The 24,507-nt window shown below is 57.3% G+C and overlaps 1 long non-coding RNA gene across 1 annotated transcript; it reads left to right on the forward strand.

Annotated features, from left to right (window-relative positions):
* Window positions 1–3,217: 3,217 nt before the first annotated feature.
* On the forward strand, window positions 3,218–23,615 carry LOC149120461 (uncharacterized). Its single transcript, XR_016225604.1, has 3 exons — window positions 3,218–3,345; window positions 21,557–21,626; window positions 21,888–23,615. It is a non-coding gene; the product is annotated as an uncharacterized LOC149120461 (long non-coding RNA).
* Window positions 23,616–24,507: the final 892 nt, after the last annotated feature.

The raw sequence follows: 24,507 nt of genomic DNA on the forward strand, positions 1-24,507 counted from the left end.
TTTGAAATACTGATAATAAGTCAGCAGTAAATCTGACAATTGCTAGGGTAACCACAAAAATAATTAAGGAATACATAACCAACAAACCAATGGAGAGGAAATTAAGTAACAAACTATATAGATTCAAAATGAGGGAGAAGAAGGAAACTACTAAAACAGGAAACAAAGTAAGATGCTAAATTCAGGTAAAACATATCACAAAATTTTAAATGTAAATTAACTAAGTGACCCAGCTAGAAATCAAAATTTTCTTATTTAATGGAAAAACAGTTAATTATTTGCTATTTAGGATACAACCCTTAAATGTTTAAGAGTAAAAATGTTGAAAATATACCTACACATTTTGAATAGAAGACTCTCCTGAGATCTGACAAGACAGACTTTCATGCAGGAACTATTACTAGATATATTCAGAGAGATTTCATAATGATATAGTTATCAATTCAGTGCGAAGATATAGAATTCTAAATTCTTATGTAGGTTAATATGGGAAGAGTTTTAGCACTTGTCCTTTTTTTTCTTAAAATTTTAAGCTTTTTATTTAGTGAGAGAAAGAACTTATCTTCAGAAACAGTAAAGATTCAGGTGAAAACAACAAAGAAAATTAAGAACATGCTCATAATTCATATTCATATGAATTGAACATGAGTTTTGCTGCACACAGAATCTTTCATCAAATAAACTTTATTAGGGTGAGCGTAGTGGCACAGTAGGTTAAGTCAACACTTACAGTGCCCATGTCCCATATCAAATGCTTAGTTTGGGTCCCTGCTACTCTTCTTTTCCAGCTTTTATGAATGTGCCCAGGAGACACAGAAAATGGTCCAAGTCTTTGGGTTCCTGCCACCCTTGTGGAGTGAGTTCCTGGATCCTGACTTTGGCCTAGCCTAGTCCCAGCTGTTGCAGGTATTTGGAGTGTGAACCAGCAGTTGGAAAATCTCTGTCTCCCTTTTTCTCTCAATGTTGCTTTTGATCTGCAATACAAAGAAATAAATTCAATTTTAAAAAGATACACTTGATCAGCAGCCACTTCCCCTCCCAGGTGTAGGTTAGGCTTGACTAACTTGTGTTGACTAAGGAGAGCCATGTGAGGAAGAAGTTGAAAGGGATAGGTTTTGTGTTACCATGTTCCCTTTTCCTTGTGCTATCATGGGACAGGATTCTACTATTCTTGCTTGGCACGCCTGGGTAACAAAGATAAGTATGACTTCTGTGAGCAGAGTCCCCTGCCACAAATGATGGACCTGTACAGTGAGTAAACCAGCAATCTGTTACTATAAAACCCTGCGAGTCACAGTGTTAACCTAGCCTTCCCACCTTGACCTCGTCAACTCTCCCTCCATCCCCTACCCCATGGCCACTGTCCAGCTTATGTTTTATTCACATTCACATTCACATTTTATTCAGATTCATGATAGGAGGAGGAAACCATATTAGATGATTTATATTTTCAAGATTTATTTATTTATTTAAAAGTCAGAGTTACAGAGAGGCAGAAGCAGAGGCAGCGGCAGAGAAAGAGAAAGAGAAAGAGAAAGAGAAAGAGAAAGAGAAAGAGAAAGAGAAAGAGAAAGAGAAAGAGAAAGAGAGGTCTTCCATCTTCTGGTTCACTCACCAGATGAACACAATAGCTGGAGCTGTGCTGATCCAAAGCCAGAAACCAGGAGCTTCTTCTGGGTCTCCCATGGGAGTTCAGGAGCCCAAGGACTTGGGCCATCTTCTACTTCTTTCCCAGGCCATAGCAGAGAGGTGGATCAGAAGTGGAACACCCAGGACTCAAACCAGCACCCGTATGGGATGCCAGTACTGCAGGTGATGTGTTTACCTGCTACATCACAGTGCTGGCCACAAGATTATATACTTTTATGAATGCTATAAGCAACTAGCACTGAAAGAAATTATAAAAAGGAGATTTAATAGGTAACACTTGTATAGAAACTACTTAGTGAATCTGTTTCCAAATAATTCAGGAGCATATTGTTATGATCTGTTTTCATAGGTTAATATTAAATAGAAATTTATTTTTATAGCACTCTGGCCTCAGAATCAGCCCTAAAGCCATTTGGATCTGGCTGAAAAGCCCATGAGAGTATTTCAGGCATGGAAAGCCAAGACACTCTGGCAAAAAGATCTCTGTGAGTGAGATCCCAGTGGAAAGAACAATTCTTCAAAGAAGGAGGTACCTTTCTCTGAAGGGAGGAGAGAACCTCCACTTTGACTATGACCTTGTCTAAACAAGATAAGAGTCGGAGAACTCAGAGGGCTTCCATAGCCTTGGAAACTCATGATTGGAGCATAGGGAGATTACTGATGCCATAGACAGGAGTGTCAATTTGTAAAGTCAACAACAGGAGTCACTGTGCACTTACTCCTCATGTAGGATCTCTGTCCTTAATGTGCTGTACATTGAGATTTAATGCTATAATGAGTACTCAAACAGTATATTTCACTTTGTGTTTCTATGGGGGTGCAAACTGTTGAAATCTTTACTTAATGTATACTAAACTGATCTTCTGTAAAAAAAAAAATAAGAAAAAAAGAAATTATCAATTCCCAACTTGACTCTCACTGGGATTAAACATGACAATAGGTCTGATCTGATTTCATCATCATTAAAAAAAATCATCTATTATTTTTCACTTTATGTTTCAGTGTGGGAGCAAACTGTTGAAATCCTTACTTAATGTATACTAAGCTGATCTTCTGTATAGTAAGATAATCGAAAATGAATCTTGATGTGAATGGAAGGGGAGAGGGAGTGGGAAAGGGGAGGGTAGTGGGTGGGAGGGACGGTATGGGGGGGAAGCCATTGTAATCCATAAGTCGTACTTTGGAAATTTATATTCATTAAATAAAAGTAAAAAAAAAGAAATTTATTTTTAGCTACATCCATCAGGAATGTCATATGTGCATACATCTGTATGTTCTCTGAATGGTTGAGAGCGAAATAAAATAATTGCTTGCATCTGAATCGATAGATTTGGTGAATAGTGATAAGTTTTAAGAGGGATATAATTTTTTCTAGTTGAAAATTGCTCTTCTCACACCTGGTAGGAAGACAGGATGTGAATGGCTGGCAGTGAGGCAAGATTGTTGCAGATTCTCTATCTTAGGAGAGTAGTGGGCTGGAGGGCTGGGGGGAAGAGGGTAGAGCTCATTAACGAGGTAGAGTGGGAGGAAATTAAAATCAGCTGTGGGTCAGAACAGCTTTAAGAAGCAGGAGAATTGTGGCAGTGACTGCATGGAGTTCCTGATGAACAGATTGCAGAGTGAAGCAGTGCAGCCTGAACAGGCTGTATTTGCATGGGCGTTCATTGAGGCCTTCAGTATGGGGAGTCAGAGCAGGTAAAATGAAAAAGGGCAAGGAGGGGAGCAAGGCCCAGGACTTGGAGGGCGAGGAGGGGAGCGGGCTTCGGACATGGAGGTCATGAGTAGAGCAGGGCCCAGGCCCTGGAGACTGAGGAGGGGAGCAGAGTCTGTCCCTGGATTGCAAGGAGGGGAGTGGGGCCCAGGCCCTGGAGGGCCAGAGGGGAGCAGGGCCAGTCCCTGGATTGCAAGGAGGGGAGTGGGCCCAGGCTCTAGAGGGCCAGAGGGGAGCAGGGCCAGTCCCTGGAGGGCAAGGAGGGGAGTGTGCCCAGGCTCTAGAGGGCCAGAGGGGAGCAGGGCCAGTCCCTGGAGGGCAAGGAGGGGAGTGGGCCCAGGCTCTAGAGGGCCAGAGGGGAGCGGGGTTTTGCCCGGAGAATGAGGAGCAGAGCTGAGTCTGGCTCTGGAGGGGGAGGATGGGAGCTGGGCCCAGTGCCTGGAGGGCAAGGAGGGCAGTGGGGTCTGGCCCTGGAAGGTGATGAAGGGAGCTGGACCCAGACCCTGAAGGGTGAGGAGGGGAGCGGGGCCAGGCCCTGAAGGGCGAGTAGTGCAGCAGAGCTTGGCAAGGGGGCGAGGAGCGGAGCAGGGCCCAGGCCCTGGAGAGTTAGGAGGGGAGCAGGGTGTGATCCTGGAGGGCTGCAAGGGGAGCAGGGCCCACTCCCAGGAGGGTGATGGGGGAGCAGGGACCAGGCCCTTGAGGGCCAGGAGGGGATTGGGGTTTCTCCCAGAAGGGAGAGAAGTGGGGCAGGGCCCAGGCCCTGCAGGGCGAGGATGGAGTGGCGCCTGGTATAGCCCTGGAAGGTGGCTAGGGGAGCAGGGCACAGGCCCTGGAGTGTGAGGTGGGGAGTGGCACCCATCCCTGGAGAGCGAGGAGGGGAGCAGGGTCTGGCACTGGAGGGTGGCAAGGGGAGCGGGGCCCAGTCCCTGGAAGGCTAGAAGAGGAGCAGAGTTTGGCCCTGGAGGGTGAGGAGGGGAGCAGGGTCCAGTCCCTGGAGGGCGATGAAGGGAGTGGGGCCCATTTCCTGGAGGGTGAGAAGGGGAGCAGGGTATGGCCCTGGAGGGTGAGGAGGGGAGCAGGGTGTGGGGAGCAACTGAGACTAGGCTAAGTTACTGGAATTAAGACTTATTCTATGCATCTGCTCTCCCACAATATGGCGCTGGGGAGGAGTAAACTTCTAAGCAGCTGCCTCTCACCAACTTGACAAACTGCAGGAGCTGATCCTGCTCCTGATTGGAGGAGAGCAGCGTGCTCGGCGTGTGGGTAGCAGAGCATGGATTGGTGGAGAGGACTATAAAGGAGGAGAGAGATGGCAAGGTGGTGTGGGTTGGTTGGAGAGTGCGTTGGAGAGTTCGCGGGGAAGTTCGTTGCTTCATTCTTTCTCATTTCTCTCTACTCATTCTTGCTTTGGGAGTTCGCTGTTTGCTTATTCTTACTTTACTATAGAAAAGACTTGTAAAAAAAGGGGAACAACAAGCGTCCGGTCCGGTGCGGCAGCAGGGTATGGCCCTGGAGGGTGAGGAGGGAACAGGGCCCAGGCCCTGGAGGGTGAGGAGGAGATCCCGGCTGGGCTCTGAAGGGCAAGGAGGGGAGCAGAACCCAGTGCCTGGAGGGCGAGCAAAGGACCATTGCACAGGCCCTGGAGGGCTAGAAAGGAAGCGGGGCCCACTCCCTGGAGGGCAAAGAGGGGAGCAGGGCCCAGCCCTGGAGGGCAGTGAGGGGAGCACAGCACAGGCCCTGGAGAGTGAGGAGGGGAGTGGGGCCCAGGCTCTGGATAGCGAGGAAAGGAGCGGGTCCAGCCCTGGAGGATGATGACATGAGCGGGGCCCATTCCCTGGATGGCAAGAAGGGGAGCAGGGCCAAGCCCCTTGAGAGCGAGCAGAGGAGCAAGGCCCAGGCCCTGGAGTGTGAGGAGGGGAGCGGGTTCCAGACCTGGAGGGCTGTGAGGGGAGCATCCTCCAGCCCTGGAAGGCAGCAAGCTGAGCTGGGCCGGGCCCTGGAGGGCGAGGAGGCCTGCACCGTAGGAGAGCATTTTCTGGCCCTGGAAGGCAAGGAGGGGAGCGGGGCCCAGTCCCTGGAGGGCAAGCAGAGGAGCAGGCCAAGGCCCTTTAGGGCAAGGAGGGGAGCTGGGTTTGGCCCTGGAAGGAGCTGAGGGGAGCAGGGCCCAGGCCCTGGTGAGTGAGGAGGGGAGCTATCAGGCCCAAATAACAAGATGGAGGCCCAGTCTAAAATAGGTGAACCATGATCCAGGCTCAGATCTCTCACCTCCAGGGCCGGGCCTAGCTCACCTGTTGCCTTCCAGGACCTGGGCCCCGTTCCCCACGCTGCACTCCAGGGCAGGACCCCGCTCCCCTCCTTGCCCTCCAGGGCAGGACCCCGCTCCCCTCCTTGCCCTCCAGGGCAGGACCCCGCTCCCCTCCTTGCCCTCCAGGGCAGGACCCAGCTCCCCTCCTTGCCCTCCAGGGCAGGACCCAGCTCCCCTCCTTGCCCTCCAGGGCAGGACCCCGCTCCCCTCCTTGCCCTCCAGGGCAGGACCCCGCTCCCCTCCTTGCCCTCCAGGGCAGGACCCCGCTCCCCTCCTTGCCCTCCAGGGCAGGACCCCGCTCCCCTCCTTGCCCTCCAGGGCAGGACCCCGCTCCCCTCCTTGCCCTCCAGGGCAGGACCCCGCTCCCCTCCTTGCCCTCCAGGGCAGGACCCCGCTCCCCTCCTTGCCCTCCAGGGCAGGACCCCGCTCCCCTCCTTGCCCTCTAGGGCAGGACCCCGCTCCCCTCCTTGCCCTCTAGGGCAGGACCCCGCTCCCCTCCTTGCCCTCCAGGGCCTGGGCCCTGTTCCCCTCCTTTCCTCCAGGGCTGGACCCACTCCCCTTGCTGCCCTCCAGTGCAGGACCCTGCTTCCCTCTATGCCTTCCATTGCCCTGCCCTGCTCCCCTCGCGGAGTTCCAGGGGCTTACCTTTCTCACTTCCTTGCCCACCAGGGCCTGGGCTGTTTTGCTGCCCACCAGGGCCATGCCCCGCTCCCCTCCTCGCCCTCCAGGACTATGCCCTATTGCTCTCCTCACCATCCTGGGCCAGGCCCTCCTCCCCACCTCCGCCTACAGGGCCTAGGACCTGATCCCCTCCCAGTGCTCCAGGGCCAGGCCCTGCCCCCTCTTTGCCCTCCAGGCCCGGCCCCCCCTCCCCAATCACCCTCAAGGACCAGGCCCAGCTCCCCTCCTCACAGTCCTGGGCCAGGCCCCCATCCTCTCCTTGCCCTCACGGGCCACTGAGTTCCCTTCGTCACCCTCCAGGGCCTGGTCCCCATCCCCACCTTGCCCTAAAAAGCCAGGTCATGCTCCCCTCAACGCCCTCAAGGGCTGGGCCCAGCACCACTCCTCATCCCACAGGGTCAGGCCTTGCTCCTATCCTTGCCCTCCAGGGCCTAGGCACACCACCCGCATTGCCCTCCAAGGCCTGACACTGCTCACCTCCATGCATTCCATGGTCTGGGCCCCGATACCTTCACTGCCTTCCAGGGCCTAGAACCGTTCCCCTCGCCAGCGTCCAGGGCCTGGCTCCATTCCCCTCCTCGCCCTCCAGGAACTGTCTCCGCTCCCTTCCTCACCCTCCAGGAACTGTCTCCGCTCCCCTCCTCGCCCTCCACATCTGCGCCCTCCATGGCCTGGCCCCCATTCTTTCCTGGGCCAAGTTCCCTCCTCGCTCTGTAAGGTTGGGCCCTGCTCCCAACCTTGCCCTCCAAGTCTGGGCCCAGCTCCCCTCCTCACCCTCCAGGCCCTAACCCAGGTCCCCTCCATGCCCTCCAAACCAGGCCCCGCTCCCCTCCTCTCCCTCCATGGCCTGGGCCCATCTCCCCTCCTAGGCCTTCAGGACTGGGCCCTGCTCCCCTCCTCACAGTCCAGCACCAGGCCCCATGTCCCTCAGGAACGGCCATCACTGCCCTCCAGGTCATGGGCCCCACTCCCCTCCTCACCCTCCAGGTCAGGCCTTGCTCCCATCCTCGCCCTCCAGGGCCTGGGTCTCACTCCCCTCACTGCCTTCCAGGGCTAGGGTCCACTCCCCTCAGGAAGAGCATCACTGCCCTCCAGGGCATGAGCCCCGCTCCCCACCTTGCCCTCCAGAGCCGGACCCTGCTTCCCCCACCACCCTCCAGAGCCGGACCTGCTTCCCTCGCTGCCCTCCAGTGCAGGACCCTGCTTCCCTCCTTGCCCTCCAGGACCTGGGTCCTGCTCCCCTCACTGCCTTCCAGGGCCTGGCCCCGTTCCCTTCGCCAGCCTCCAGGGCCTGCCCCCTCACCCCTCCTCACCCTCCAGTTCCTGACAACACTCCCCTCCTCGCCCTTCAGGACCTGACCCTGCTCCCCTCCTCACCTCCAGGCCTAGGCCCTGCTGCCCTCCTCACCCTCCAGGGCCAGGCCCTTCTCCCCTCAGGAACGGCCATCACCGCCCTCCAGGTCATGGGCCCCACTCCCCTCCTCAACCTCCAGGGCCAGGCCCCAATCTCTTCCTTGACCTCCAGAGCCGGGTGAACTCATCACCCTACAGGGTCAGGCCTTTCTCCCATCCTTGCCCTCCAGGGCCTGGGACCCGCTCCCCTCCTTGCCCTCTTGGGACTGGGCCCTGCTTCCCTCCTCACCCTCCAGGGCCTGGGTCTCACTCCCTGCACTGCCTTCCAGGCTAGGGCCCACTCCCCTCAGGAAGGGCGTCACTGACCTTAAGGGCGTGGGCCCTGCTCCCCACCTCACCCTCCAGGGGCAGGCTACACTCCTTTTGCCACTTTCAAGTGCCGGACCCTGCTCCCCATGCTGCCCTCAAGTATAGGACACTGCTCTACTCCTTGCCCTCCAGGACCTGGGTCCCGCTCCCCTCACTGCCTTCCAGGGCCTGGCCCTGTTCCCCTCGCCACCCTCCAGGGCCTGACCCCTCTCCTCTCCTCACCCTCCAGGACCTGAACCTGCTCCCCTCCTGGGCCTCCAGGACCTGGGACCCCGCTTCCCTCCTCACCCTCCAGGACCTGACCCCACTCCCTTCCTCGCCCTCCAGGGCTGGCCCTGCTCACCTCCATGCCCTCATTGGACTGGGCCCTGATCCCCTCACTGCCTTCCAGGGCCTGGCTCTGTTCCCCTCGCCACCCTCCAGGGCCTGACCCCGCTCCCCTCCTCGCCCTCCAGGACCTGGGTCCCGCTCCCCAACTCACCCTTCAGGTCCAGGCCCAGCTCCCTTCCTTGACCTCCTGGACCGGGCCAGCTCCCCTCATCACCCTACAGGGTCAGGCCTTGCTCCCATCCTTGCCCTCTAGGGCCTGGGACCTGCTCCCCCTCCTTGCCCTCTTGGGCCGGGGCCCTTCTCCCCTCCTCACCCTCCAGGGCCTGGGTCTCACTCCCCTCACTGCCTTCCAGGCTAGGGCCCACTCCCCTCAGGAAGGGCATCACTGCCCTCCAGAGCATAGGCCCCGCTCCCCACCTCACCTTCCAGGACCTGGCCCTGCTCACATCCAGCCATCATTGGCTTGGACCCCAATCCCCCCACTGCTTTCCAGGACCTGGCCCTGTTCCCCTCTGTAGCCTCCAGGACCTGTCCCCACTCCCATCCTTGCCCTAGAGGGCCTGAACCCGTTCCCTTCCTCGCCTTCCAGGGCCTGGCCCTGCTCACATCCATGCCCTCCATGGCCTGGGCCCCGTTTCTTCCTAGCTCTCCAGAGCCTGGGCCCAGTTCCCTCCTCGTCCTCCAGGACCGGAACCTTCTCCCCTCAGGAACAGCCAACCCTGGAGGGCCCAGGCCCTCCTCACCCTCCAGGGCCTGGGCCCCATTCCCTCCTTGCCCTAAGGGGCTGGGCCATACTCCCCTGAACTCCCTCTAGGATTGGGCCCAGCACCCTCCTCACCCTCCAGGGCCAGGCCATGCTGCCCTGCTCACTCTCCAGGGTCTATGCCTGCTCACCTTGATGCCCACAGAGTCTGGCCTCGCTCCCCTCTCATATTCCATGGCCCAGCCCTGCTTCCCTCTTTGCCCTGCAGGGCCAGGCACTGCACCCCTCCTTAAAATCCTGGGCTAGGCCCCCCTCCCCACCTCACCCTCCAGGGTCAGGCCCCACTCCCCTCAGGCACGGCCATCACTGCCCTCCAGGGCATGGGCTCTGCTCCCCTCCTCGCCCTCCAGGGCCTGGCCTCATTCTCTCTCCACTTCCAGTTCATGGACCGTTCCACTTGCCACCAAGCAGGGCCTGACTCCGCTCCCCTTCTTGCCCTCCAAGGTCTGTCCCTGCTCCCCTCCTCACCCTCCAAGGTCAAGAACTACTCCCTTCAGGCATGGCCATCATGCCCTCCAGTATATGAGACCTGCTCCATTCCTTGCCTTGGAGGGTGAGGAAGGCAGCAGTGCCCAGGCCCTGGAAGGCAAGGAGGGGAGCAGGGCCTGGTCCATGAGGGCGATAGGGGAGGGGGGGCCGGTCCTGGAGGACAAGGAAAGGGCAGGGCCTGGCCCTAGAGGGCAGCGAGGGGATCAGCTCCCAGGCCCTGGAGGAGGAGGGGAGTGGGGCCTGGCCCAGGATGGTGAGGAGGGGAGTAGGGCCTGGCCCTGGAGGGGGAGGAGGGGAGCGGGGCATGGCCCAGGTGGGCAGCAAGGGTAGCACGGCCCAGGCCATGGTGGGCAAGGAAGTGGGCAGGGTAAGCCCCTGGAGCGCGGCGAGGGGTGCAGGGCAGGGCCATGGAAGGCATAGAGGGAAGCAGGGTCCCGCCCTGGAGGGCAACAAGGGGAGCGAGGTCCAGCCCTGGAGGAAAGGAGGGGAGCAAGACTCAGACCCTGGAGGGTGAGAATGAGTGCAGAATGGCCTGATGCTGTAGGATGAGGAGGGGAACTGGGCCTTGCCCTGGAGGGCGACGAGGGGAGCATAGCCAAGGCCCTGGAGGGTGAGGTGGGGAGCAGGGCCTGGTCCTAGAAGGCTAGGAGGGGAGTGGTATCCAGCACTGGAGGGTGGTGAGGGGAATGGGGCCAGGCCCTAGAAAGCAGTGAGGGGATTGGGGCCCAGGCGATGAAGGGCATGGAGGTGAGCAGGTCTAGGCAGGAGAGAGGGGTGAGGCCATGGAGGGCAAGGAGGGGAGCCAGGCCAGGCCCTGAAAGGTAGTAGGGGGGCGGGTTCAGGCCCTGAAGGGCAAAGAGGGGAGTGTGGTCAGGCCTTGGAGGGCAGCGAGTGGAGTAGGGCAGGGCCATGGAGGGCGAGGAGGGAATGAGGCCCAGGCCCTGGAGGGCGAGGAGAGCAGAGCGCATTCCCTGGAGGCCAGTGATGGCCATGCCTGAGGGCAGTGGGTCCTGACCCTGGAGGGCGAGGAGAGTAGGGGGGCCTAGCCCAGGATTTTAAGGAGGGGTGCAGTGCCTGGCCCTGGAGGGTGAAGAGGGGAGCAGGGCTGGGCCCTGGAGCATAAGTAGGGGAGCCAGGTCTGACTCTTGTGGGCATCAAGGTGAGTGGACCCAGGCCCTGGAGGGTGAGGAGGGGAGCATGGCCAGGCCCTGGAGGCCTAGGAGGGGAGCAGGGCCTGACCCTGGTGGGCAGCAAGGGCAGCTGGGCCTGGCCCTGGAGGGTGGCAGTAGGTGCGGGGACTGGCCATAGAGGTTGAGGAGAGGAGCGGGACCAATATCCTGGAGGGCAGTGATGTTCCTGAGGTGAGTGGGGCCCAGCCCTGGACTGTGAGGTGGGGAGCAGAGCCCAGCCCTGAAGGACGAGGGGCGGAGCTAGGTACAGGCTGTTGAGGGTGAGGAGGGGAGTGAGGCCTGGTCCTGGAGGGTATAGAAGGGAGCTGGGGTCAGGCCCTGGAGGTTGATGAGGGGAGTGTGGCCCTGCCTTTAGGGTGAGAGGGGATGGGGGCCAAGCCCTGGAGGGCAAGGAGGGGAAACTGCCTAGCCATGAAGGCAAGAAGAGGAGTGGGGCCTTGCCTAGGATGGTGAGGATGGGAGCAGTGCCTGGTCCTTGGGTGCAATTAGCAGAGAGGGCCCAGCCCTGGAGTGCAAGGAGGGGGCAGGGCCTGGCCCTGGAGGGTGGCAAGAGGATCAGGGCCAGGCCATAGAGGGCATGGATGTGTCATTGCCAGGTCCTTGAGGGTGAGGAGGGGAGCAGGCTCAGGCCCTGGTTGGTGCCGAGGGGATCCGGGCCAGGCCCTGGAAGGTAAGGGAGGGGAACGGGACCCAGGCCCTGGAGGTGAGGAGAGGAGTAGGGTCCAGTCCTGGAGGGTGAGGAGGGAACTGAGACCAGGCTCTGGAGAGCTAGGAAGGAACGGGGCTCAGGACATGGAGGGCATGGATGTGAGAAGGGCCACGTCCTGGAGAGCAAAGAGGCGAGCAGGGTCAGGCCCTGGAAGGCAGTGAGGGGATCGGGGCCCAGTCCATGGAGGGTATGTAGGTGAGCGTGGCCAGGCCTTGTGGGTCAAGGAGGGGAGCGGGGTCAGGCCCTGGTGGGCAGTAAGGGGAGTGGGGCCCAGGCCCTGAAGGCGTGGAAGGGAGCAGGGCCCAGCACTGGAGGGCTAGGAGGGGAGCAAGGCCCTTCCCTGGAAAGTAAGGAGGGTAGCAGGGTCCAGGCTCTAGAGGGCGAGGAGGGGAGCAGTGCCCGGCCCTCTGGGGAAAGGAGAGGAGTGGCGTCCTGCACAGGAGAGAGGCGGGGGTGGTGTAGGGTCCTGCCCTGGAGGTTGGCAAGAGGAGCAGGCTTGCCCCTGGAGGTGAGGAGGGGAGTGGGGCCCATGCCCTGGAGGGCAGTGATGGCTGAGGAGAGAAGGGACTGGCCCTGGAGGTGAGGAGGGGAGCAGGGTCTGTTCCAGGAGGGTGAGGAGGGAACTGGGCCCAGGCTTTGGAGAGCTAGGAAGGAACAGGGCCCAGGCCATGAAGGGCATGGATGTGAGCAGGGCCGGGCGCTGGAATGAGGAGGGGAGCGGGTCAGGTCATGGAGGGCCAGCAGGGCAGCGGGGTCAGTCCATGGAGGGTGTAGAGGGGAACAGGGCCACGCCCTGGAAGGAAGTGAGGGGGTTGGGGCCCAGGCCATGGAGGGCATGGATGTGAGCAGTGCCAGGCCTTGGAGCGCGAGTAGGGGAGCGGGGCCGGCCCTAGTTGGTGGCGAGGGGATCTGGGCCAGGCCCTGGAAGGCAGGGAGGGCAGCGGGGTCAGGCCCTGGAGGGCATGGAGGGGAATGGGATCAGGCCCTGGAGGGCAGCGAGTGGATCGGGGCAGGGCCATGCAGTGCAAGGAGGGAAGCGGGGTCAGGACCTGGAGCGTGCGGAGGGAATGAGGCCCAGGCCCTGGAGGGCAAGGAGGGGAGTGGGGCCCATGCCCTGTAGGGCAGTGATAACCATGCCTGAGGGGAGTGGGTCCTGACCCTGGAGGGTGAGGAGGGGAGCAGGGCTGGGCCCTGGAGCCTGAGTAGCATAGCGAGGCCTGACCCTGATGGGCATCAACGGGAGAAGGCCCAGGCCCTGGAGGGCAAGGAAGGCGGCAGGGTCAGGCCCTGGAAAGCAGTGAGGGGAGCGGGACCCATGTCCAGGAGGGAAGTGATGGTCATGACTGAGGGTAATAGGGTCTTGCCCTAGAGGGCGTAGAGGTATGCAGGGCAAGGCCATGGAGGGCTAGGAGGGCAGCAGGGTCCAGTTCCTAGAGGGCCAGGAGGGTAGCAGGGCGTGGCCCTGGAGGGCAAGGAGGGTAGTGGGGTCCTTCACTGGAGGGAGGCGGGTGTTGCAGGGCCCAGTGGGTGGCAAGGGGAGCTGGTCCCAGCCAGCCATGGAGTAAGGAGAGTGGAGCAGGGCCTGGCCGTGGAGGTTGAGGAGGGAAGTGGGGCCCGGCCCTCATGGGCAAGGAAGGGAGCAGGGTCCTGTAATGGACCCTGGAGGGCATGCAGGTGAGCGGAGGCTGACCCTGGAGGGCAAGGAAGGCAGCAGGGTCAGGCCTTGGAGGGTGAATAGGGGAGCAGGGTGAGGCCCTGGTTGATGGCGAGGGGATCTGGGCCAGGCCCTGGAGGGAGTGGAGGGGAGCGGGGTCAGGCCCTGGAGGGCATGGAAGGGAACTGGGTCAGGCCACGCAGGGCAGCGAGTGGAGCTGGAGTGGGGCAGGACCTTGAGGGCATGGAGTTGAGCAGAGCCAGGCCCTGGAGGGCAAGGAGGGAAATGGGGCACAGGCCCAGGAGGATGAGGAGGGGGGCGGGGCCCATGCCCTGGAGGGCAGTGATGGCAGTGCCTGAGGGGAGTGGGGCCTGACCCTGGAGGGCAAGGAATGGAGGGGGGCCTAGCCCGGATGGTAAGGAGGGGTGCCGGGCCTGGCCCTGGAGGGCAAGGAAGGCAGCAGGAAAGGCCCTGGAGCCTGAGTAGCGGAGTGAGGCCCGACCCTGGTGGGCATCAAGGGGAGCGGTCCCAGGCCCTGGAGGGCGAGGAGGGAAGCAGGGTCCGGCCCTGGTCATGGGCAATAGGAGCAGGGGCCAGGCACTGGACGACTAGGAGGGGAGCAGGGACCAGCCTTGGTGGGCTGCAAGGGGAGTGGGGCCTGGCCCTGGAGCGTGAGGTGGGGAACAGGGCCTATGCCCTGAAGGGCAGTGTCGCCCTTCCTGAGGGGAGTGTGGCCAAGCCCAAGAGGGCAAGGAGGGAGTCGGGCCTGGCCCTGGAAGGTGAGGAGGGGAGCAGGGACTGGCCTTTTAGGTTGAGGAGGGGAGAGGCCCTGGCTCTGGAGGGCAAGGTAGGGACCAGGGTTTTGCACTGGAGGGTGGCAGGGGGAGCAGGGCCCGGCCCTTTTTGGCAGCAAGAGGAGCGGGGCCTGGCCCCGGAGGGTAAGGAGGGCAGTGGGGCTCAGGCCCTGGAGAGTAAGGAGGGAATGGGGCACAGGCCCTGTAGGGCGAGGAGGGGACTAGGGCCTATGCTCTAGAGGGCAGTGATGGCCATGCCTGAGGGGAGTGGGGCCTGACCCTGGAGGGTGAGGAGGGTAGGGGGGCCTAGCCCGGATGGTAAGGAGGGGTGCCGGGCCTGGCCCTGGAGGGCAAGGAAGGCAGCAGGAAAGGCCCTGGAGGGCGAGGCGGGGAGCAGGGTCAGGCCCTAGAAGGCAGTGAGGTGAGCAGGGCCCATGTCCAGGAGGGTAGTGATGGCCACGACTGAGGGGAATGGGGCCTTACCCTAGAGGGCATGGAGTAATGCAGGGCAGGGCTATGGAGGGTTAAGAGGGGAGCAGGTTCCAGGCCCTAGAGGGCCAGGAGGTGAGCAGGGCGTGACCCTGGAGGGCAAGGCGGGGAGCTGGGTCTAGGCCCTAGAGGGTGAGTTGGGGAGCAAGGCGCAGCCCTGGAGGACAAGGAAGGGAGTGGGGTCCTGCACTATAGGGTAGTGGGGGAGCAGGGCTCTGCCCTGGAGGCAGGCAAGAGGAGCGGCCCGGCCTTGGAGGGCAAAGTGGGGAGCAGGGACCATGTCCTGGATGGCAGTGATGGCCATGCCTGAGGGTAACATGGCCTGGCCCTGGAGGGTGAGGAGGGCACCAGGCCCCAGGCTCTGGAGGGTGAGGTGGGCATCGGACCCTAGGCCTTGGAGGGCAAGGAGAGGAGCATGGTCCAGCCCTGGGGAACGAGGGAGGGAGCGGGGTCAGGCCCTAGAGGGTGGCGAGGAGAATAGGGCCAGTCCCTGGAAGGCAGTGAGGTGAGTGGGTCCTAGTCCATGGAGGGCATGGAGGTGAGTAGGGCCAGGCCTTGGAGGGTAAATAGGGAAGCAGGGTCAGGCCCTGGTTGGTGGCGAGGATTTCTGGGTGAGGCCCTGGAAGGCAGTGAGGGGAGCGGGGTCAGGCCCTGGAGAGTGTGGATGGGAGTGGGGTCAAGCTCTGATGGGCAACGAATGGAGGGGACAGCACCATGGATGGCAAGCAGGGGAGCAAGCATGGATGGCAAGGAGAGTGAGGAGGGCAGCGGGGCTCAGGCCCTGGAGGGCGAGGAGGGGAGCAGAGCCCATGCCCTGGAGGGCAGTGATGGTCGTGCCAGAGGGGAGTGGGGCCTGACCCTGGAGGGCGAGGAGGGGAGGGGGGCCTAGCCTGGGATGGTAGAAGGGATGCAGAGCTGGCCCTGGAGGGTGAGGAGGGGAGCAGGGCTGGGCCCTGGAGCCTGAGTAGCAGAGCGAGGCCCGACCCTGGTGGGCATCATGGGGAGTGGGCCCAGGTCCTGGAGGGTGTACATGTGAGTGGGGCCTAGCCCTGGAGGGTGAGGAAGGCAGCAGGGTTGGCCCTGGAGTGCAAGGAGGAGAGCAGGGTCAGACCCTGGAAGGCAGTGAGGGGAGCATGGCCCATGCCCAGGACAGAAGTGAGGGCCATGAGAGAGGGGAGTGGGGCCTTGCCCTAGAGGGCATGGAGGTATGCAGGGCAGGGCCATGGAGGGCTAGGAGGGGAGCAGGACCTGGCCCTAGTGGGCGGCAAAGGGAGCGGGGCCCAGCCAGCCATGGAGGGAGGAGAGTGGAGCAGGGCCTGGCCCTGGAGGGCGAGGAGGGAAGTGGGGCCCGGCCTTCTTGGGCAAGGAGGGGAGTGGGGTCCTGCACTTGAGGGCAGCGGGGGAGCAGGGCCCTGCCCTGGAGGGCAGCAAGATGAGCGGGCCTGGCCCTGGAGGGTGAGGAGGGGAGTGGGGCCCAAGCCTTGGAGGGCAGTGATGGCCATGTCTGAAAGGGGCAGGGCCTGGCCCTGAGGGTGAGAATGGGAGCAGAGTCCAGCCTTGGAGGGCGGCATGAAGAGCGGGCCTGGACCTGGAGGGTGAAGTGGGGAGCGGGGCCCATGCCCTGCAGGGCCCGATGGCCATGCCTGAGGGGAACAGGGCCTGGCCCTTAGAGGGTGAGGAGGGCACAAGGCCCCAGGCCCTGGAGGGCGAGGAGGGGAGGAAGGTCCAGCCCTGGAGAAAGAGGAGGGGAGTGGGGTCAGGCCCTGGAGGTGAGGAGGGGAGCAGGGCCCATGCCCTGGAGGGCAGTGATGGCTGTTCCTGAGGAGAGAAGGGCCTGGCCCTGGAGGGTGAAGAGGGGAACAGAGCCCAGGCCTCATAAACAGGCATCGCTGCCAATCAGGGCATGGACCCTCTCCCCATGTTGCCCTCTAGGGCCAGGCCTTGCTCCTCTTGCCGCCCTCCAGGGCCGGCCCCTGCTCAACCTGCCACCCTCCAGGGCAGGACCACGCTCCCCGCCTCACCGTCCAGGGCCAGGCCCTGCTCCCCTCCTTGCCCTCCAGGGCCTGGGCCTGCTCACCTTGATGCCCACCAGGGTCGGGCCTTGATCCCCTACTCACGCTTCAGGGCCCAGCCCTGCTCCCCTCTTTGCCCTCCAGGGCCCTGCAGCCCTCCTTACAATCCTGGGCTAGGTCCCCCTCCCCTCCTCACCCTCCAGGGTCAGGCCCCACTCCTCTTGGGCACTGCCATCACTGCCTCCCGGGCATGGGCCCTGCCTCCCTCCTAGTCCATCAGGGCCTGTGCCCCATTCTCTCCTTACCATCCAGGGCCTGAGCCCCAAGGCCCTCCTCACCCTCCAGGGCCAGGTCCTGCTCCCCTCCTCACCCTCCAGGGCCAGGTCCTGCTCCCCTCCTCACCCTCCAGGGCCTGAGCCCCACGGCCCTCCTCACCCTCCAGGGCCTGAGCCCCACGGCCCTCCTCACCCTCCAGGGCCTGAGCCCCATGGCTCTCCTCACCCTCCAGGGCCTGAGCCCCACAGCCCTGCTCACCCTCCACGGCCTGGCCCTGCTCCCCTCCTCATCCTGCAGGGCCTGGCCCCACTCCTTTCCTTGCCCTCCAGGGCCTGACCCCGCTCCACTCCACGCCCTCCAGGGCCTTACCCCGCTCCCCTCACTGCCTTCCAGGGCCTGGCCCCGTTCCCCTTGCCACACTCTAGGGCCTGGCCCCTCTCCCCTCCTTGCCCTCCAGGGCTGGGCCCTCCTCAACTCCTTGCCCTCCAGGGCCAGGCCCCATTCCCCTCCTCACCCTCTAGGGATTGGACCCTGCTCTCCTCCTCACCCTCCAGTGCCAGGCCCTGCTCCCCTCCTCGCCTTCCAGGGCATGGACCCCCCCTCCCTTCCTTGCCTTCCAGGTCCAGGCCCTGCACCTCTTGCTGTCATCCAGGGCCAGGCCCTGTTCCCCCTGCCACCCTCCAGGGCCGGGTCCTGCTGCCCTCCTTGCCCTCCAGTGCCGGGCCCTTCTCCCCCAGCTGCCTTCCCATGCAGGACCGCGGTCCCCTACTCACCCTCTAGGGCCGAGCCCTGCTACCCTCCTTGCTCTGAAGGGCCAGGCCCCATGCCCCTCTTGAACAGGCATTGCTGTCCTCCAGGGCATGGGCCCCGTTCCCCTCTCTCCTTCCAGGACCACGCCTCGCATCTCTTGCTGCCTTACAGGGCCAGGCCCTGCTCCTCCTGCCGCTGTCCAGGGCCTACTCTGCTCCCCTCCTTTCCCTCCAGGGACAGGCCCTGCTCACCTCCTCGCCTTCCAGGGCCTGGGCCCTGCTCCCCTCCTCGCCCTCCAGGGATTGACCCTGATCCCCTCCTCGCCCTCCATGGCCTGGGCCCAGCTCCCTTCCATGCCCTCCAGGGCCAGGCCTTGGTGCCCTCCTCACCATCCAGGTCCAGGCCCAGCTCACCTCCTTGCCTCCAGGGCTGGGCCCCACTCCCCTACAGACCTCCATGGGCAGACCTTCCTTCCCTCCTCAACCTCCATGGCCCTGCCCCACTCCCCTCTGCACCCTCCAGAGCCTGACCCTGCTGCCTTCCTCACCCCCCAGGGCTGGGCTTTGCTCACCTCCTCGCCCTGCATGGCCTTGCCCCGCTCCGCTCGCTGCCCTACTGGGCCTGACCCTGCTTTCCTCCATGCCCTCCAGGGCCTTACACTGCTCCACTCACTGCCTTCCATTTCCTTGCCTGGATCCCCTTGCCACCAACCAGGGCCTGACCCCACTCCCCTCCTCACCCTCCAAGGCCTGGCCCTGCTCACCTTTATGTCCTCCATGGCCAGGACCCTGATCTCACTACCTTCCAGGGTCTGGCCCTGTTCCTGTTGCCCTCCCGTGCTTGACCCCGCTCCCTTCCTCAACCTCCAGGTCCAGGCCCCCCACCTCTCGCTGCCTTCCAGGGCCGGGCCCCACTCCCCTCCTTGCCCTCCAGTGCCTGGCCCTTCTGCCCCAGCTGCCTTCCAGTGTAGGACCCTGGTCCCCTCTTTGTTCTCCAGGGCTGAGCCCTGCTCCCCTCCTCTCCTTCCAGGGCCAGGCCCTGCATCTCTTGCCACCACCCAGGGCCAGGCCCTGCTCCCCCTGCCACCTTCCAGGGCCTACCCTGCTCCCCTCCTTGCCCTCCAGGGCCAGGCCCTGCTCACCTCCATGCCCTCCATGGCCTGGGCCCAGCTCCCTTCCATGCCCTCCAGGGCCAGGCCCCAGTGCCCTCCTCACCATCCAGGGCCAGGCCCCAGTGCCCTCCTCGCCATCCAGGGCCAGGCCCCGGTGCCCTCCTCGCCATCCAGGGCCAGGCCCCGGTGCCCTCCTCGCCATCCAGGGCCAGGCCCCGGTGCCCTCCTCGCCATCCAGCGCCAGGCCCCGGTGCCCTCCTCACCATCCAGGGCCAGGCCCCGGTGCCCTCCTTGCCATCCAGGTCCAGGCCCAGCTCACCTCCTTGCCTTCAGGGCCAGGCCCTGCTCCCCTCCTCACTCTCCATGGTCCTTCTCTGCTCCCCTCCTCACCCTCCAGGGCCAGGCCCTGCTCCCCTCCTCGCCCTCTCAGGCTGGACCCTGCTCCCCTTGTTGCCCTCCAGTGTGGAACCCCACTTCCCTCCTCGCCCTCCAGGATCCGGCCCCACTCCCACACTTGCCCTCCAGGGCCTGGGCCCTTCTCCCATCCTCGCCCTCCAGGGCCTGACCCTGCTCCCCTAGCCTCCCTTCAGTGTGGGACCCCACTTCCCTCCATGCCCTCCAGGGCCTGCCCCTGCTCCCTCTAATATTTCTAAAACCTACAATGAAGTTGATTTCTGAACTCTGGAAAATTGAAATTGTGTTAAGTAAAATGCAGATCATGCATTGGGGAGATCATGTGCATTTGGTCATAAAGTTTATAATCACTGTCTAGTTATAGTGGAGAGTGAACATGATGCATACAACTATGGTAAAGTCTGAACGCCTGAATCTAACACCGAACTGTACATGTAGTGTTAATGACCATGCTAAATTCTAACAGCATTTGAATCACTAGAAATATTGAAAAGCACCCAAATATTTATAAACCTCGCATCTGTATTCACAGTAATGATGCTAAAAGTACAATGTGTAACATTTCCCAGTACGCGTTTATATGCATTTCCATTTCACAAACACACATGAATGCACACACATACAAATCATAGAAGCTTAGGGGTTCAGAAACAAATATTTATGGACTTTAGGCCTTCATTATAATTTATTGACAATTGAAAATAACCAAGTTTAATACTAATTTATATGTGTTGACATTTTTGTAACTTTGAACCCACTATGCTTTCCAGCATGATTAGCAAGCCAACGTCTGCTACATCTTCAAAGGGACTCTTAAAAATCAAAAGTTTACAGTGGTGCTTAAAACAATCAATACAAAGTAGGTGGTTCTGAGAATGTCTATAAATAGTGTCAATTGCTTGGCTTCCATTACATTTGATTGTTCTCCAAGCAGTGTGGGAACAGGGTATAAACTGCCCACTTTCAGTTAAAATAACTAAAATTGATTAATCGGTGTAATGCTAGTTTTTTTTTGTGGGGGATATACAATATATATTTTAAGTATGTTCTCTCAAATTAGTGAATATAAGTATGTATTTCCTAAAAATCAGAACTTAATCCAAAACAGGACATGATTTGGGGACATGAATTTTATTAGATGTTGCATTATATTAGATTTTTGTAGAATGGCAAATATTTTATTTATAGCTACCAACTCATAAAACATTTGTTGTGGAACAGTGTTTGTCTATATGCCTGGCATTGTAGAATGACAGGTACACAGTGCACTTAACAAATTGAAAGTTAAACTCTAAGTTACATCTTACTCAAACTGATTGTGCATCATATTGTAATTTTTCCTAGATATTCCATCATTGTGTGTTACTATTCATTTCTCTGTTACTGAGTTGTCTATTTTAGTATTTTCTTTAGAGTAGAAAAAAATACTCTGTTGAATCTCAAAGATTAAGGATAATCTTGAACAATTTAAAAGTCTCAAAACTATAGAATCTATTTCTTGGAGTAGTAGATTAATTTTGGGGTAAGAACGCTTCGAAATGAAGATGCTTTATTGTTGAAAGCCATCAATAAATGAAAGGAAGAATGTAAATAAAAAAGGGGAATATTTTCCAGTTCTGTGTAAATCTCTAAAATATTTGAAAAGGAAAACCATTAAGTGCAAGATATGACAATATATGTTTTCCTTCAGATTAGAAATTTGATGCTAAATATTTAACATTTAATCTTTATTTAATAGTAACTATGAATGGAGGCCATTATGTTGACACCCTGTAAGCTGATTTCTACTCTTAAACTGAAAAAAAAAAACAAAACATGTTTTGTTCATTACCCCTTTTCCCTCTGTGCTTGAAAACATTGGCTTTTATCACAACACTGGAAGTATATCGAAGCCAGGAGCCAGGAGCCTCCTCCAGGTCTCCCACGTGGGTGCAGGGGCCCAAGGACTTGAGCTGTCTTCTACTGCTTTCCTAGGCCATAGCAGAGAGCTGGATTGGAAGTGGAGCAGCCAGGACTCAAACCGGTGCCCCTATTGAAACCTTAAGTTTTAGCCTTCCCAATAAAAATAAATCTCAGCATCATTTAAAATGTTGGCTACTGCCATTGAGTGAACACAATGAAATTTGACAAAACGCTTTACTTGGGTGTAAGATACCATTCTCTGAATCAGGTTTTATGATTACCTAAGTCATTTTTCATCCTTGTTTTATGAATATAAACATCGATACATTTTCTTAGCTTCAGATTTTGAACATTCCAGTGATGTAGCTCCTGCTAACAAAGTGCCTGAATATTTTTGACACCTCATAGCCTTTTAATGTGTCATATCTGGTCATGTACACATGGGATCTATTATAAGTTAGAGATAGTTTCCATAAATAGAATAATATTTTGGATAACCACTGATGAATTGAAGAATCTATTTCCTCTTCAAATTTTTTTTTTATTTTAAGGCAATTTTGTGAAATTGAATTTTACCTATAGTTTTATTTGTCTTTGTGTCCAGGTAAAGTAATAAATAAAGTAGCTCCAATTATACCAAGCACCTGCATATGTTTCTAGCTCTACCGTTTGAGGTAAGTCAGCTTGAGCATGTCCCGAATTGCACATCTCTTCCCTTTCTTATTCCCACTCTTATATTTAACAGTGATCACTTTTCAGTTAAGTTTCAGCACTTAAGAAGAATTGTGTATTGATTACAGTATTCAACCAAAAGTATTAAGTAGAACAAACAAACAAAAATACTAAGAGGGATAACATATCAAGTTGCTCATCAACAGTCAGGGTGAGGGCTGATCAAGTCACCGTTTCTCATAGTGTTCATTTCACTTTAACAGGTTTCCTTTTTGGTGCTCAGTTAGTTGTCACCTATCAAGGAGAACAAGTGGTATTTCTAGTCTGAATTCCAGAATTGCCAGTCAGGTAGCTGACAAGCAGAAGGAGTTCCTAAAGGAGATTTGAAGCACTTTTAGCAGGACAGTGGGGATAAAGCGTTCATCTTGGATTTGCGGAGAGTCAACGTAGAGAATTTTGAGGGGGTGCAGCATCTCTCCCATGAAAACATCTGGGCCTGCGGGGTTTCCAGCCATACATTGTGCAATGAAACTGCCCCAACAAAGGGCATGAAGATGTGGGAAGCAGGAGGACTATTCACTTGTGAATTTTTTTAAATAAAGGTTAGTTGGGAATTAATTGAGATTGCTCTGTAAGCCTTGTGTGGTGGAAAAGGCATTATTACTATTGAACATTAGCAAAGATATCCCTGGGTGCAATTATGTTAGAATATATGAGTTGAGATTGCTTATTAAAAGTATGGAAATGTAGAAAAATGTAAATGATTAGATTCAGGATATTTTAGAAGCCCAGGAAAGAAGTATGTATATATGGTACAGCACTAAACCAAACAATTAAGTGTATAGGCAACTCATTATTTGTTAGAGGTTTTGGAACAGAAAAAAATCCAAACCAAATATAATTTGCAGTAAAGTTTTATTGGCTGTGTAGAAAAAAGGGGCAGGAAAACATTTTAGTCTTTTTAGGTGAGTGAAATTTATTCCTACTGTGGGGAGCAGCCCGGACTGGACTGAGTTACTGGAATTAAGACTTATTCTATGCATCTGCTCTCCCACAATATGGCGCTGGGAGAGAAGTAAACAGCTTCCGCACAGCTGCCTCCAGTTCAACCAATAAACTGTAGGACTTGCTCCTGATTGGAGAGCAGCGTACTGTGGGCAGCCGAGTTGGGATTGGCGGAGGAGGACTATAAAGGAGGAGAGAGACGGCATGCACGGAGGAACATGTAAGGGGAACATCTGAGGGAACGCCTGTGCAGCCCCCGAGAGAGCCGGCCGGCGGTGTGCCGCTCCCCTGTGGAAGTGGGGAATGTGGCCAGGGGGAACTGCCCTTCCACGGAGGTGGAAGGGATAGTAGCCAACCCGGGAAGAACCAGCAGCAAACCCGGGGAGGGCCGAGCAGACGAAAGAACAGCGCAGGGTCCTGTGTCGTTCCTCCATGAAGAGGGGGAGCGACACCTACTCTTCCCGGAATGTTGGACTCTCTGCTGGACTTCAGCTCATTCCTGACTTCATGATGGCTTGTCAGCATCACCATTCCCTGTCTAGTCTTCAGGGCCCATGGTCCCCTAGATCGGATGCCTGTACTTTTGCCATCCCCCTTCCTCTCTGTTGTGACAACACTTTTTCAGCCCACAAACAACTGCCTCTCTCAGCTTGTCATTCATTCAAGGTCCCGCGAGGCCTTAACCTATCATTCTGGAATCTGTTTTTCATCACTCCCTTCTGTATTTTGTACTCCAGATACTGTTTTATGCCTCCTGCTCATGTTTTTTGCTTTTATTTTTCTTGTCACCTGGAAAGCCCTTTTCTGCCACTGTAGAGGCTCTGTCCTTTCTTTAAGAGCTGTGGTACACCTGATCTGCTCATGAAAGCTTTTCATGATTCCCCAGTTGTATGTGCCCTTTTCTTCTTTGATGACCAATGGATGTTTGCATCTCTCTTCAGTCACAAATCAGTACTTTGATGTTACTAGATATTTATGAACTTATTTTTATTCTTGTTCATGATTTGCCCTCCTGTACCACCCCCGCTTCCCATACCCCCAACACCCCACCTTCCACCCAACACAAGCCCACTACTTCCATAAGCTACTTAATTAAGTCACATGGTATATTATTTACTCATCAGTTTCCTAGTGAGGAACAGAATACCTCCCACTGCAAATATTCAATAAACACGGGTTGAGTGGAAGTCACATGGTAAGTAACATGTTGACAATGGCGAATTGTGGAAGACATGGGGATGAATCCTAGAGGAGATCAGCCCAGGGAGCAGTTGCCATGCTTAAGGAAAGAGTACAAGGAAACAAAGATGGGGAAGCCCAGGAGCAGCGGATGCTTGGGGGACTCAAGGAGTTGTGAGAGCCCTGCCCAGAGCCCAGGGCAGTTGTGCCTTAGTGAGTGAATGACCTGGCTGCCCACACTTGGGCAATGCCTCATCACCAGCTAGGCCTTGCTGCTGCCTTTTTATACCTCTGCTGGCAAGGGGGTGCCTGAGGAAAAGGGAATTCCCTTGGTAAGTAGACTGCAGACCCAAAGCTTCCCACTTCCCGTGAATGACTCATCACTTTGAGAGGTTCTTAACAAAGGACCCTTGATTGGGGTCCCAGAGTACCAGGGAATTAATGCAGGAGCACTTTCCTGCATCTCAGTTCAGAGAAACTTTTTTCCAAACTCATTTCTATTTCTGGCAGTAATTTTTCAGTTTGGGAACTGTAGTTCCAGGCAAAATAAACTATTGTCTCAGGTCTGTATTTTTCCTGAAAAACCATGGCATTTCTATGGAATGTGGAGACAATTTTATGTAAGACTTTGAGAGTGACAATGAAGGACCCAGATCAGTTCTCTGGCCTGACCTGCCTGCCTCTGTCCCAGTAAGGATG

This window comes from Oryctolagus cuniculus, chromosome 19 (assembly GCF_051225735.1).
Source record: "Oryctolagus cuniculus isolate XC-2025 breed Fujian yellow rabbit chromosome 19, ASM5122573v1, whole genome shotgun sequence".
Taxonomy (NCBI): domain Eukaryota; kingdom Metazoa; phylum Chordata; class Mammalia; order Lagomorpha; family Leporidae; genus Oryctolagus; species Oryctolagus cuniculus.